Source organism: Sabethes cyaneus, chromosome 1 (assembly GCF_943734655.1).
Source record: "Sabethes cyaneus chromosome 1, idSabCyanKW18_F2, whole genome shotgun sequence".
Lineage (NCBI taxonomy): Eukaryota > Metazoa > Arthropoda > Insecta > Diptera > Culicidae > Sabethes > Sabethes cyaneus.
Genome location: NC_071353.1, coordinates 119,275,288 through 119,286,811, shown reverse-complemented (window position 1 = coordinate 119,286,811; position 11,524 = coordinate 119,275,288).

Below are 11,524 nucleotides of genomic sequence, written 5' to 3'. Positions count from 1 at the left end.
CAACACACATCAAACACCGATGAACGATCAAAGCAAACTAAATAATGACAGACGAACGGCTGATTGGAAAACTTGCAGAACCAACCAATCAGCGCACACCAGGCTTCGGCAGGCCGTGCTGCGGCGGCTACGTCCTATCATGTGTAAAGTAAATGCGGTGTTAGAAGTTTAGTTCTGTAATAGGCAAGAGTGTCTTATCAGCGCGACGCCGGCGCTTTGAAAAGAGGAAACGATTTTCTTTCAAGCCGGTCTGTTGTCGATTTGAATGAAAAAGAATAAACATTATGGGTTTAATTTTGAAATGTTAAGTGTTTTTTAAATTATTTTGGCAGTTTAAAAAAATTTAAAATTTGGTACTAGGTCACGGGTTGCATACGAAAATATTTATTTTTCTAATTAGAGTGGGTTGGAGCCACTGTTCCCACTACCCCGTTTGCATACTCCAACCGGCACCACGTGTAGGTAGGGATAGGAGTTAATGAACAGAGGTGGTAGATTTGTACACGCACACTCTTTGCCCGGCCTCTCCACCAAGGTTACTCGTAACCCGGCTAATATTACGGGGAGGTAGATCTAGGAATTGCTGGATAAGATGCTATGGACCACTGTAGGGTCTATTTTATGCCCAGTGCGCAACGCACCGATGATCCGCATTATCCAGCCGTTTACCTACCTTTCACTATCATTACTATTCGCGTTAATCATACTACTCTTTTGATGAAACTGGAGAAACTTGGGTGTGCCACAAGATTGTGCAGATGGTTGGAAATATACCTTACGAATAGGCAAATTTGCTTACAGCTTGATAACTGCTGATCTGTCGCTTTAACAAATAGTCCTGGTGTATCACAGGGTGGCAATTTGGGACCACTGCTATTCTGTATCTAGATAAATGATGCAGCATTACTACTCAATGAAGCTGTAAGGTTTTTCTTCGCTAGCGGGCAGACTGCAGGGAATTACAGAAGCCTCTGGACTTATTTAATGACTGGTGCGTAAGGAACCAATTGTTATTGAGTTTGGAGAAATGTTGCGTCATGAGCTTTCATCACACTAGAAACGCAATAGAGTTTGATTACGAAATTTCCGGAGCCAAACTGAATAGGGTGGAACAGGTGACGGATTTTGGAGTAATACTTGAAGAAGAACTCACCATGAAGTCCCACATTTCTCCCACATGCCATCATTGACAAATCCAATCGTAGCCTTGGGTTCATATGTAATTATGATCGCTAGTGAATTCAGTGACCCTATTGTACGATCGACGCTGCGCGCATCGTTAGGGATCCGCACAAGTCTATCAGGTCCGCTAGACTGGCTAATGACTGGATATGTCCGCTATGCGCCTCGTCATCTTTCCTGGAGGGATCAGCACTATTTAATGCCATACGAAGACCGCTGTCGTCTGTCGGGTTTAAGAACGCTAAGTCAACATAGATAGGTTTTGCAATCTCTATTTGTTTGCGAGAGCTTTTAACTGGCGAATATGGTGCACCGGACATCCTATCGCAGATCGGACTCTACGCACCATCGAGAGTTTCACGGCCCAGAATGATGCTACAGGAAGACTCCCATTCAACGCAATACGCTGCCAACTCTCCCATCGCTTCCATGGCCAGAAAATTCAACTGCTTTGCTGACCTTTTCAATTTTCACGAACCATCACGCATTTACCGCCAATGCAAGACAATACTAATAATTAAGTAATTTTTAAGTGTTCATTTAGATCCAAATTGTCCGATAATTATTCGAATAAACATAAACAGTTAACTGATAACTTTTCTTATACACATTGACGGAACTAGCGCTCATTTCTAGGGGAGGCTATGGCCCCGGCATTTTTTTCGACCATTTAATTTGGTCGGCCAGGTCCTTTTTTCTAGGGGGGGCTAAATCTTCCTAGTTCCGCCAATGCTTATACACAGTGGCGACTCGTCCGCATGTTCAACCTGTTCATAGGACAGGCAACAAAATTCAACCCGACAAATTTTTTTTCATCACTAGTTCATGATTTCGTTTGAACCGACGCATATGCAATACGAATAATTCGGTAAATTATTAGTTTAGTTTACGAAGCTGCTGAGCAAACCGCTCAACACGACGTTTGAACGTTGCTTTGATCTCAATGCACAAGCATATACCAACACATTATTCCTGGTGTTGATTCTGGGTACGAAGGAGATAAAAAGAGAATGTGAAACAGCTTTTACTCGAAAGCGCGGGCGCATTATTGTCTCATTACTCGTTCATCTTCAGCATTGAACAACTTACTACCACATATCCCTATGGCCTGCGCTTTGATTCCATTTTATCTAGTCACGCAGCTAATGAGCAAAACGTTCAATACGACGCTTGAACGTTACTTTAGAGATTAGCACCAGGAACAATGTATTGGTACGAAGGGAATGGCATGCATTATTCGCCAAATTTTCTCATTAACTCGTTCATCTTTAGCATTGAACAACTTACGCATATTGCTTGTGGTGCGTGTGGTGGTTGTTCTTGAATTTGGTTCAATAGGTAAATTGAACGGAAAGTCTTAGGTTCGTAGTTAAAATTCAGAGACGAGTTTGTTGGTAAAGTAAACCGCCGTATTCCGTTGTTATTTAAATAATAGGGGTATTCACGTAGCGCTTGTTATGTTGCGTATACGGAGTATTGCGTATTTATACTGCCGCTACTCTGCCGCTTCCATAGAAACCGGAACTGCTATACGAATTGCGGCAGCATATACACGAAATACACCGTTTACGCAACATAGCAAGCGCTACGTGAATACCCCTAATGTTTGTTTTATGAATAAAATATAGAATTTCGATAACAAAAAAGCTGCTTATTAATTTGTATTTTTCGCTGGTTGAACAGGTAAGCTAAACCACCACGAGTCGCCACTGCTTATACAGTACATTGCTGGTAAGATGTTCTTTTGTTTTCGATCTCATTTCTAACACATTGTTATTGCCCGATCTTTCAAATGGGCATGGATGAAAAATTTAAACCAACCAAATAAGGTTTATTCTCTACAGGATGGAACAGGATAAAAGTTTTTTAAAAACTGAGTTGAAAGCTGTTGCGTGTAACATTTATTCCTGTGTGTGGCTTACATTTATAGTTTTAATTAACCTTATCCAGTGTTACTGTAACATCATATTACTGCAATTATAATATTACTCTAACGTTTTCTGCATGTTACTGACGGGCCAATACTGAAACCAAAACATGAATATAAGACACTTTATCAATTGAAGTTTTCACCGACCTTCATGTAACCGGTGTACACCGTTTGCATGAGTCATACGCATGCGTCAGAATCAGAGGTGTCAAAATTACAGAAATTTGTGCATTCATAAATTCGGTGCCTAATTCATTTCCTAGCGGTACAAATTCATTCAAATGATTTTATTAGACTCTATAGATTCGTTGCAAACCCCCACAGCTTAAGGTCATATATTCTTTGAAGATTTGAATTTTCTAGAAGTTTTGGAATAGAGCTCATTTATGAAACGTAACCAATAGAGCGGAAGTGAGGATTCCCGTCGTCTATGAAAAATATTGGGCCCTATTCTCACAGTCACCTCACCCAAATTTTTTAGGTGAGGTGACAATTTGCGATTCTCAGAGTCACCTGGGTGACTCCGCTCACCTAGATGACTGTACAAATCAAATGGGGCCGTTAAGGTGAGGTGAGGGTGACTGTGAGAGTCCCCAAGTAACAATTTCAGGCTGATTAAACGCTTTTAAAGCTGATTTTATTCAACCTGTGGCTGAACTATGGTTTAGGTTTAGAAATAAAAACCTGTTTTCAACTCTTAAACACCTAAATCTGGTGATTTTATCAAGCTTCAGGCTTGTTGTTAGCTGCTTTCGAAGCTGCGATGAAGCTTAATAGAGGCTTTTGCGCGCTTTTAAATAGCCAATGTGCGCAATGCTGTCAATTCTATTTTTAGAAGGAGAAATAGTTTTGCAATATACTCGTCCAGTCGCTTAATCAACGTCTCATCAACCTTTATGCAGCCAAAAAAAGAATCTATTTTTAAATTTAAAAAAATGGAACGCGTCATTTTTATTTTGCTGTGAACCATCTGTCGAACGCGATATTTTTAATTTCGGATAACTTTAATTCGTATAAGTAAGCTAGCTAATTAAAAATGCATGTGTTTCGGGAATTGAACCCGTCATCTTCTGGTCCATAAGCACTCACCGTATGATCTGCCCCATCTGCATCTATAGAACAGACAGTGGGAATATCTTTACACCTGAAAGCAGTCGATAATGTCGATAACTGACAAACTTTTGCTGTCAGCCGAATTGCGAAATTCTATGATCTGACAGTATGTGTGCTGTGCGCCGAATGAAAACTTGATAGTAGTTTGTAAAGCCATTTTAACACCTTTAAGCAGCCTTAAAGTAGCTTGAAACACAGACAAACAGACATAACTTTTGGAAGAAAAATCTACAAAAATTATCGTACCTCACAATTAACCTGAACACTAGCACCATCTATGACTAACATTCCCAAACATCAAATAACAACAGGAGTATCCCTCGAAGCAGCAAGTATTTTTTATGGGGAATTCCCTTTCCTCCGTCAAAAAGCGCCACTTTGACCAAAACGGAGACATTCCCAACTAAGCCCAAATTTGAAATGACGGTTTAAACGGTACGAAGAATGGAAAACGAGTGTTAGGTCTGTTTGTCTGTGTTTGAAAGCTGTGAGCCCAATGAAAGCCTCTACTCTACACTTTAACACCTTTAAGCAGCCGTAAAACGGTTTGATGTTTATGGCTTGTTAAGCTTGATTATCAGCTTTTGGGAGAGAACTGGTTTGAAAAACCTAAAATAGCTTAAACATCGCTTATTTAAACACCATTTAAGTGCTTACTTTATGCAGCTTTGATCGCCTTAAACCAGCCCGTAAACAGTCATTGCTCTTGCAATTCAGCTACCGTTGTTACTTGGGCTGTTACCATTTTTGATATCGCCGAATCGTTCGGACTTCCACTTCTGTTCTGTGCCAAAAGGGATTGACCGAACCTACAACCAGAGGTGCCTCTGGTGCAGGTGTTGTGTGCATTCCGGCGTTATAAGAGCCACCTTCCAACATTAAGGTTCTTCCATGTAATAATCAATTTCGTTGTACCTACTCTAAACCACGTAATGATTTGTTTGTGAAGGACTAAAGAGAATGCCACGTCAACGCATCCGGCAGCATCAATTTGACAGTAATTTCATGCGGATGCGTGTACGCAGCATTCTGTTTGGTCCATGAGAAGGACGTGACATATTTGCTTCAGATCTTAAGCCTTAAGCACTTTGGCTGGCAATTCACTCCATCATTTTAACATGAAATGAAGTGGGCAAAAATAGAACACTAGCAGTCCTTCGAATGGAATAGAGTTGCGTCATTTGAGTTTCCATAAGTGCTTCCAATAACACAGGTCTGCATCAAAAAAACTGCATAGGATTTTTTAACTGATTCTTATAGATTTTTGTCCACTGAATTCAGAAAAAATAATAAAAATTGTCCTTCACGTCACATTTTCATGTAATACTTGTTGAATAATCTTGAAAGTTGGTTTTAGACATAAAGTAGCAGAAATATTCCGGAAGTAAATTACATTAAAAAATTGATTTTTACATCAGAATTGTATTTATTAATGTAAACCCTTCCATGTTTTGGAAGAAAACGATATACGATGGAGAAACTATGGAGAATATTATTTTAAAGTAAATTTGGTGCGCTCAAATACACCCACTTGCGCTCAGTCGACTGTGTGCCGCCTTATAGAAGCAAATTTGATAAAAATCATGTATGAAACATTTGTAGAACTGAATGCAATCTACAATCTTTCTGAATTGAGCACGCCATTACTTTTGTATTTACGTGCTAATAGTATTGCAACTTTATCCTTAGCTCAAACAAACGTTCTATTTATATAACATGGCTTAAAGGCCGTCTTTATTATAAATGGAAAAAATAATGCACTACTCTATTCAACAAAATTGTAGATTATATTCAGCTCTACAAATGCTTCTTACATATCTTTTACAGATTTTGCTTCTGTGAGGCACAGCAGTTGAATTTGCGTAAGTGAGCGTACCTGAGTACACTAACCCTGTGTAGAAGGGCAAAAAAAGAGTAAAGATAAAAATTTCAGTCCAGTAGTATTTTTCCTGTATTTATTTAGTAAAAATTTAGAGAAAAAAATCTTATTTAGGTTTTTTAATACGATTCTGTGATAATAATTTTTCCATCTAATTTGTGACTTGTCCATATAAGAAGCATAATTTGCAAAAAAATCTGTACGTGATGGAGAAAAACAGAAATCAATTTTGGATTCAGCACCCCAAAAAACATGTGATTCACCTAAAATATCTCATGCATCTGAAAAAATTTTTATTTTTGCAGACCTGTGTAATTAATTCAATTTTTTCTTCTGGTATTCATGTGCAGTTTCGGCTAAAGTTTTCACTGCGCAGTAGGATGTGCTTCATGATCTGAAACGAAACAAATAATTAAAATAATTCATAGTGGACAAAGACGTGTGGCGTGTGGCTTAGCAGTATGTCCCAAAATCACAATTTCCACGTCGTACCTCGTAGCTTGGTTACTCAATTCAATTTAGTATTAAATAGTAAGAATTCAATATTATTTTCGCGCTGTTTTACTTTTTTTGCGGGACAGTGACTAGATCGGAATCAAAGTCGAGAAAAAGAATGTTGATATACAAGGTTTTGCAACTAAAACCTCCAGCGCCTCTATGGTTCAAAGGTACAAGTACCAGCGAACCACATGCCCTGGCGGGTGTTGTGGGTTCGAATTCGGTTATAATCTCAGATTACAGCTTGGTTCGACTCATGCACTTTCCAGCATTGGACAAAAGGTAGGAGTCAAAATGACTATTTGTCAAGCATAGCTACCAAGGGAAGGGGAAGGGGGGGGCTTCCTTTCCGCTCTTCCCCTCCTTCACCAAAAAATTTTCATTTCTTTCCCCTACCGTCCCGTCATCAATTGTAGAACCATCGTTTCAAAAAAACTAAAATCTACCAAAACTTTTCCATCAAATGCTGAACCATTAACAGAACGAACAAGCATATGAAATTTCAAAATTTTAGATGGCAATAGTTTTAGTGAAATGTGATTTTCACAGTTTAATTGACTATCTGATACAGAGTTGGTTCACATGGGATCTTATCAGCCGGTGTCCATCCACCCAAACGGTGATACCTAAGTTTCCCAACCCGGTCGCAAACGATGCCTTCAGCCTAATGCCACTTGTGTTTGCTGTAGAGCTTTGCTTTTTAGCTGAATATTTAGCATTAAGGGTGCTAGCAGTGGACATTCAAATTCGTACGAATGCTGCGCCCAAACATAACCTAGACTGGCGACATTCTCTTTACTGCGTGCAGATTCGGTATGATAGGGTTGTTAAAAGAAATATCTCCAAGGCTTAATCAATGCACTCCAAGTCCTCCCTTCGCCAACTTTCTGCACCGCCCGCCTGCTTGAAAATGTCCACGAAACACTCGATTTGACCGTTAGATTGTGGATGAAACGGGGCTGTGGTTATATGCTGTATACCCATATTGGCATAAAAATTTTGGAATCTTACGCTCGTTAATTGTGTTTCGTTGGCGCTAAAGAGCAAAGATGTTCCGCAATATAGTGATCGTTGATGCTGCCGTACTAACTACTCCTTGGCCACTTGGTGAAAGCAACCACAGCGAGTAAAAAGTAATCACCTTCAATCGGATAGTCCACATGAACTCGTTTCCACAGGCCAGTTGCGTTTAACCAAGGAACCAGGGCTAAATGTGCTGAACACGCTCTAAATTTCGCGTGTGGCAACAAGCCCAAGAAACAATAAGGGTTTTATTACACTCTTATGATGGTTTTCATGACCAAAATTGGTCCCAAATACCATCATAAGAGTGCAATAAAACTCAAATTGTTGCTTGGGAGGTGCTGTTCGATTAGTTAGAACCCCGAAGGTTCGGCATCGTGGCACAGCAGAAGATCCGTCTAAAAGGCAAGAAGGTGTGGAGGATCCGTTGCGACAAGACCACAAGAGACCCACGAGCTGGGAACGGCCTCCTAGTGATGGGCAGAATGCAGGGTCGCGAAATGGACTGGAAGGCGATCAAAAGGAGGATGTATGTGTATAGGCTAGAAGGCCGTTTCTTCAACTACATTACCATAAACGTGCACTGTCCGCTCGAAAGTGGACCTGACGACGGGAAAGATGCGTTCTCTGCGCAGCTGCAGGCAACCATCAAGATTATCATCGGAAATATGAACGCACAGATCGGCAGGGAAGCAACATGTGGACCGATGATCGGGTCCCATAATCTGCACACAGACATGAACTATTACGGCCAGCGATACATCAACTTTGCAGCTTTCCGAGGCCTAGTGATCAAAAGCACCACCTTCCCTCGTAAGGGTATCCACAAAGCTACCTGGAAATCACCTGACCAGCGAACATTGAACCAAATCGACAATATTTTTATCGATGGTCGATTTTTCTCGAACATAACCAACGTCCGATCCCTACGGGGTGCGTATATCGACTCGGGCCATTACTTAGCAGCAGTAGGGGAAGACGGGGTAAGACGGCCCCCCTAAGCGAATAAATTGCTAGCATAAAATGTGTACGAAAATTCACATTTTCTTGTTCCACACATGGAAAAGCATTCATTTATCTACCATTAAAAATTATATAAAGAATTAATTAGTTTATTTTTCTGTGATTTTTCATCAATTTTCGAAACGTCTAAAAATTACTCGTTCACAACCAGGCGGGGTAAGAAGGACCACCAAAGGGGTAAGACGGACCATGGCGGAGTAAGGCGGATTGTGGCAGATTTGAAGGTTTCTTTGAGTTGTAAACACAATTTCAATATTATTTACTAAGTAAGAACAAGTTCTTAAGGGGTCTTTAGGGACATGCTAAAAGAAGGTATAGTTTAATTTAGACACCTACTAAAAGAAGGAACTTTACTACTAGTTCAATTTTGAAAATAAGAGTAGACGTTATTTTACTCCACTGGTTTTTATTTACTCTTTTCTTGGTGTTATTTTTGTTGATTTGTCAGCAGGACGTTTACTCTTCGAATACCATTAACTTTAGGTGAAGGTAAAGTAAGCAACGTTAAGTGAATTGGAATCATCGAATTTTGATTCCGTTAGATCCAAATTTACATTGATTGTGTTATTCGAATGGCACTTGTTGGCTTCTTTTGACGTGGGAGGCTCTGTGTTAGGCAGGATTATCTCAGATTCAGGAATAATTTTTATTACAGGTGTACTCTATTTCGAAAAAAACACTGATGAAGCCTGCAAGCAGAGATGCCAGAAGTGAAGACATGTCTTCATTTTGAAGACATTTTGGTTACAAAAAAGTGAAATGTCTTCACTTGAAGACATGTGAAGACATGTCTTCACCATGCAATTTAAATGGGCGGAAAGCCGAAAGCAGACAAATGAAGACATTTTTCCTTGATTCGTGAAGACTTTTCAAAAAATCACCTGGCATCTCTGCCTGCAAGTCGTAAACGAAATGCGTATCTGTCAGAATAATAAAATAGTTAGTCAAATTTAACAGGAAAAAGGTTGGTTTTTTCATTCAATATTTTTAAAATCTATTAAGACACTAAACAGAAGAACTTTAGGCAATTATGAGCACTATGACGTATGACCCTTTTACCCCGTGAAAAACGGCCCGTCTTACCCCTAGCTAACAAATTACATTATTTTGCTTTTATCTCTCAATCCGTACTATTTTATATATATTTTCCGCCACACGCAGAACAAGAATTGCCCAATTAAAGTCAGTGGTAAGAGAAACGTCAAAATACTTAGCTTTTTTTTGCTGAAAAACCTTAAATTTGTTGCTGCTGAAATTATATCGCATGAAGACACTGCGAACGAAAAGTTTGTTTTGATTCTAGTTTTGACGTTGGATACGGCTGAGTGCCACAGGTTGTCTCGAAAGTGTTTAAATAGGCTAATAAACAAAGCATACTGGGGCATTTGTAGAAAATTTAAGGATTTCTTGACGAAATCGATGTGGTCCCTCTTACCCCGCCGGGCCTTCTTACCCCTTGTTCCCCTACATGTGCACTCAAAGGTTAAACATTCGGCAATTCGACAACCCGCGAGTTGCCGAGAAATACGCGCTCACTGGATAAAGCTCTAAGTTCCTCTGTAAAGCTAGATGCTTGGACCCTCGAAGACGGATGCAGCATAATACGCTCGGCCGTCAACTGGGCTGCATCCGCGGTGCTAGATGAGGAAACCTTGAGCGCACGAAATGATTGGTTTGACGGGGAATGCCAACAAGTGATAGAGAGGAGCAAAAGATCTTGGAAAAACTATCTAAGCATATCCACGAGGGAGAATTTGGCCAAGTTTCAACGAGCGCGGAATGGTCACGATTCTTAGGGAAAAGCGCCAGAAGGAGGAAAGAGATCGGATCTGGAACAACTATTCCGGGCTAATGACACGCGCAAGTTTGACGAGAAGGTGAACCAAACTCGTATCCAAGCAGCACACTTTTGTCATTGCTGCAACCTATATATGACTGAAATTTGTTATTTATCGGTTGCCACAACTAGTTTATAACTGTGCTAGTAGGGGTAAGGGCTACACACCTAAACCTGACATGTACACTGAGAAAACTTTTCGTATAGTTTCTATGTGTCCCACACATAGATTTTTTCAATGTGCCTAGTCAATGAACTTTATATGCCACACAGTTATAGTTTATGGGTACGCGAAACTTTTGCACATACTATTCATATGCGTATATTTTTTATGTGTATAATTGCACATACTATTCATATCCGTATAATTTCTATGTGTATTTCTTGGCGGATTGTGTTTATATGCGGCACATGATAATCATCTAGAATTTCATATGGAAATTTACCATTAGTTATGTGCAGAATATTTTGAGTGTAGGGACGAGGAAGGGGATCTAATCACAAACGAGTGCGAGATGACCGACAAGTGGAAGCAGTTCTTCGATGAGCATCTCAACGGCGATATAGCAGAAGGAGACGCAACGGAAATTGACCTAGGAGTGTCTACAAACGACAACAGTGTGCTGCCTCCGGATCTCGAAGAGAAATCGGTCAGCTGAAGAATAATAGGACCGACTCTCGTCAGAACTCTACAATTTTTGAGGAGGAGAAACTACCGCAGGGGTGGATGGAAAGTGTAATCTGTCGCATCTACAAAAAGGGCGACCCGGCTAGATTGTTGACTACCGCGGCATTACGCTGGTCAACGCCGCCTACAAGGTGCTCTCCCAGATTTTGCTGCGTCGTCTATCCCCTATAGCAAGAGAATTCGTAAGGCAGTATCAGGCGCGCTTTATGGGGGGCCGTGCTACTACGGACCAAATTTTTACCCCCCGACAAATCCTTCAGAAATATCGAGAGTACAACGTGCCCAGGCAATATATTTCCGTGGATTTTAGAGCAGCATACGATACAGTTGGACGCGAATAGCTATAGCAGA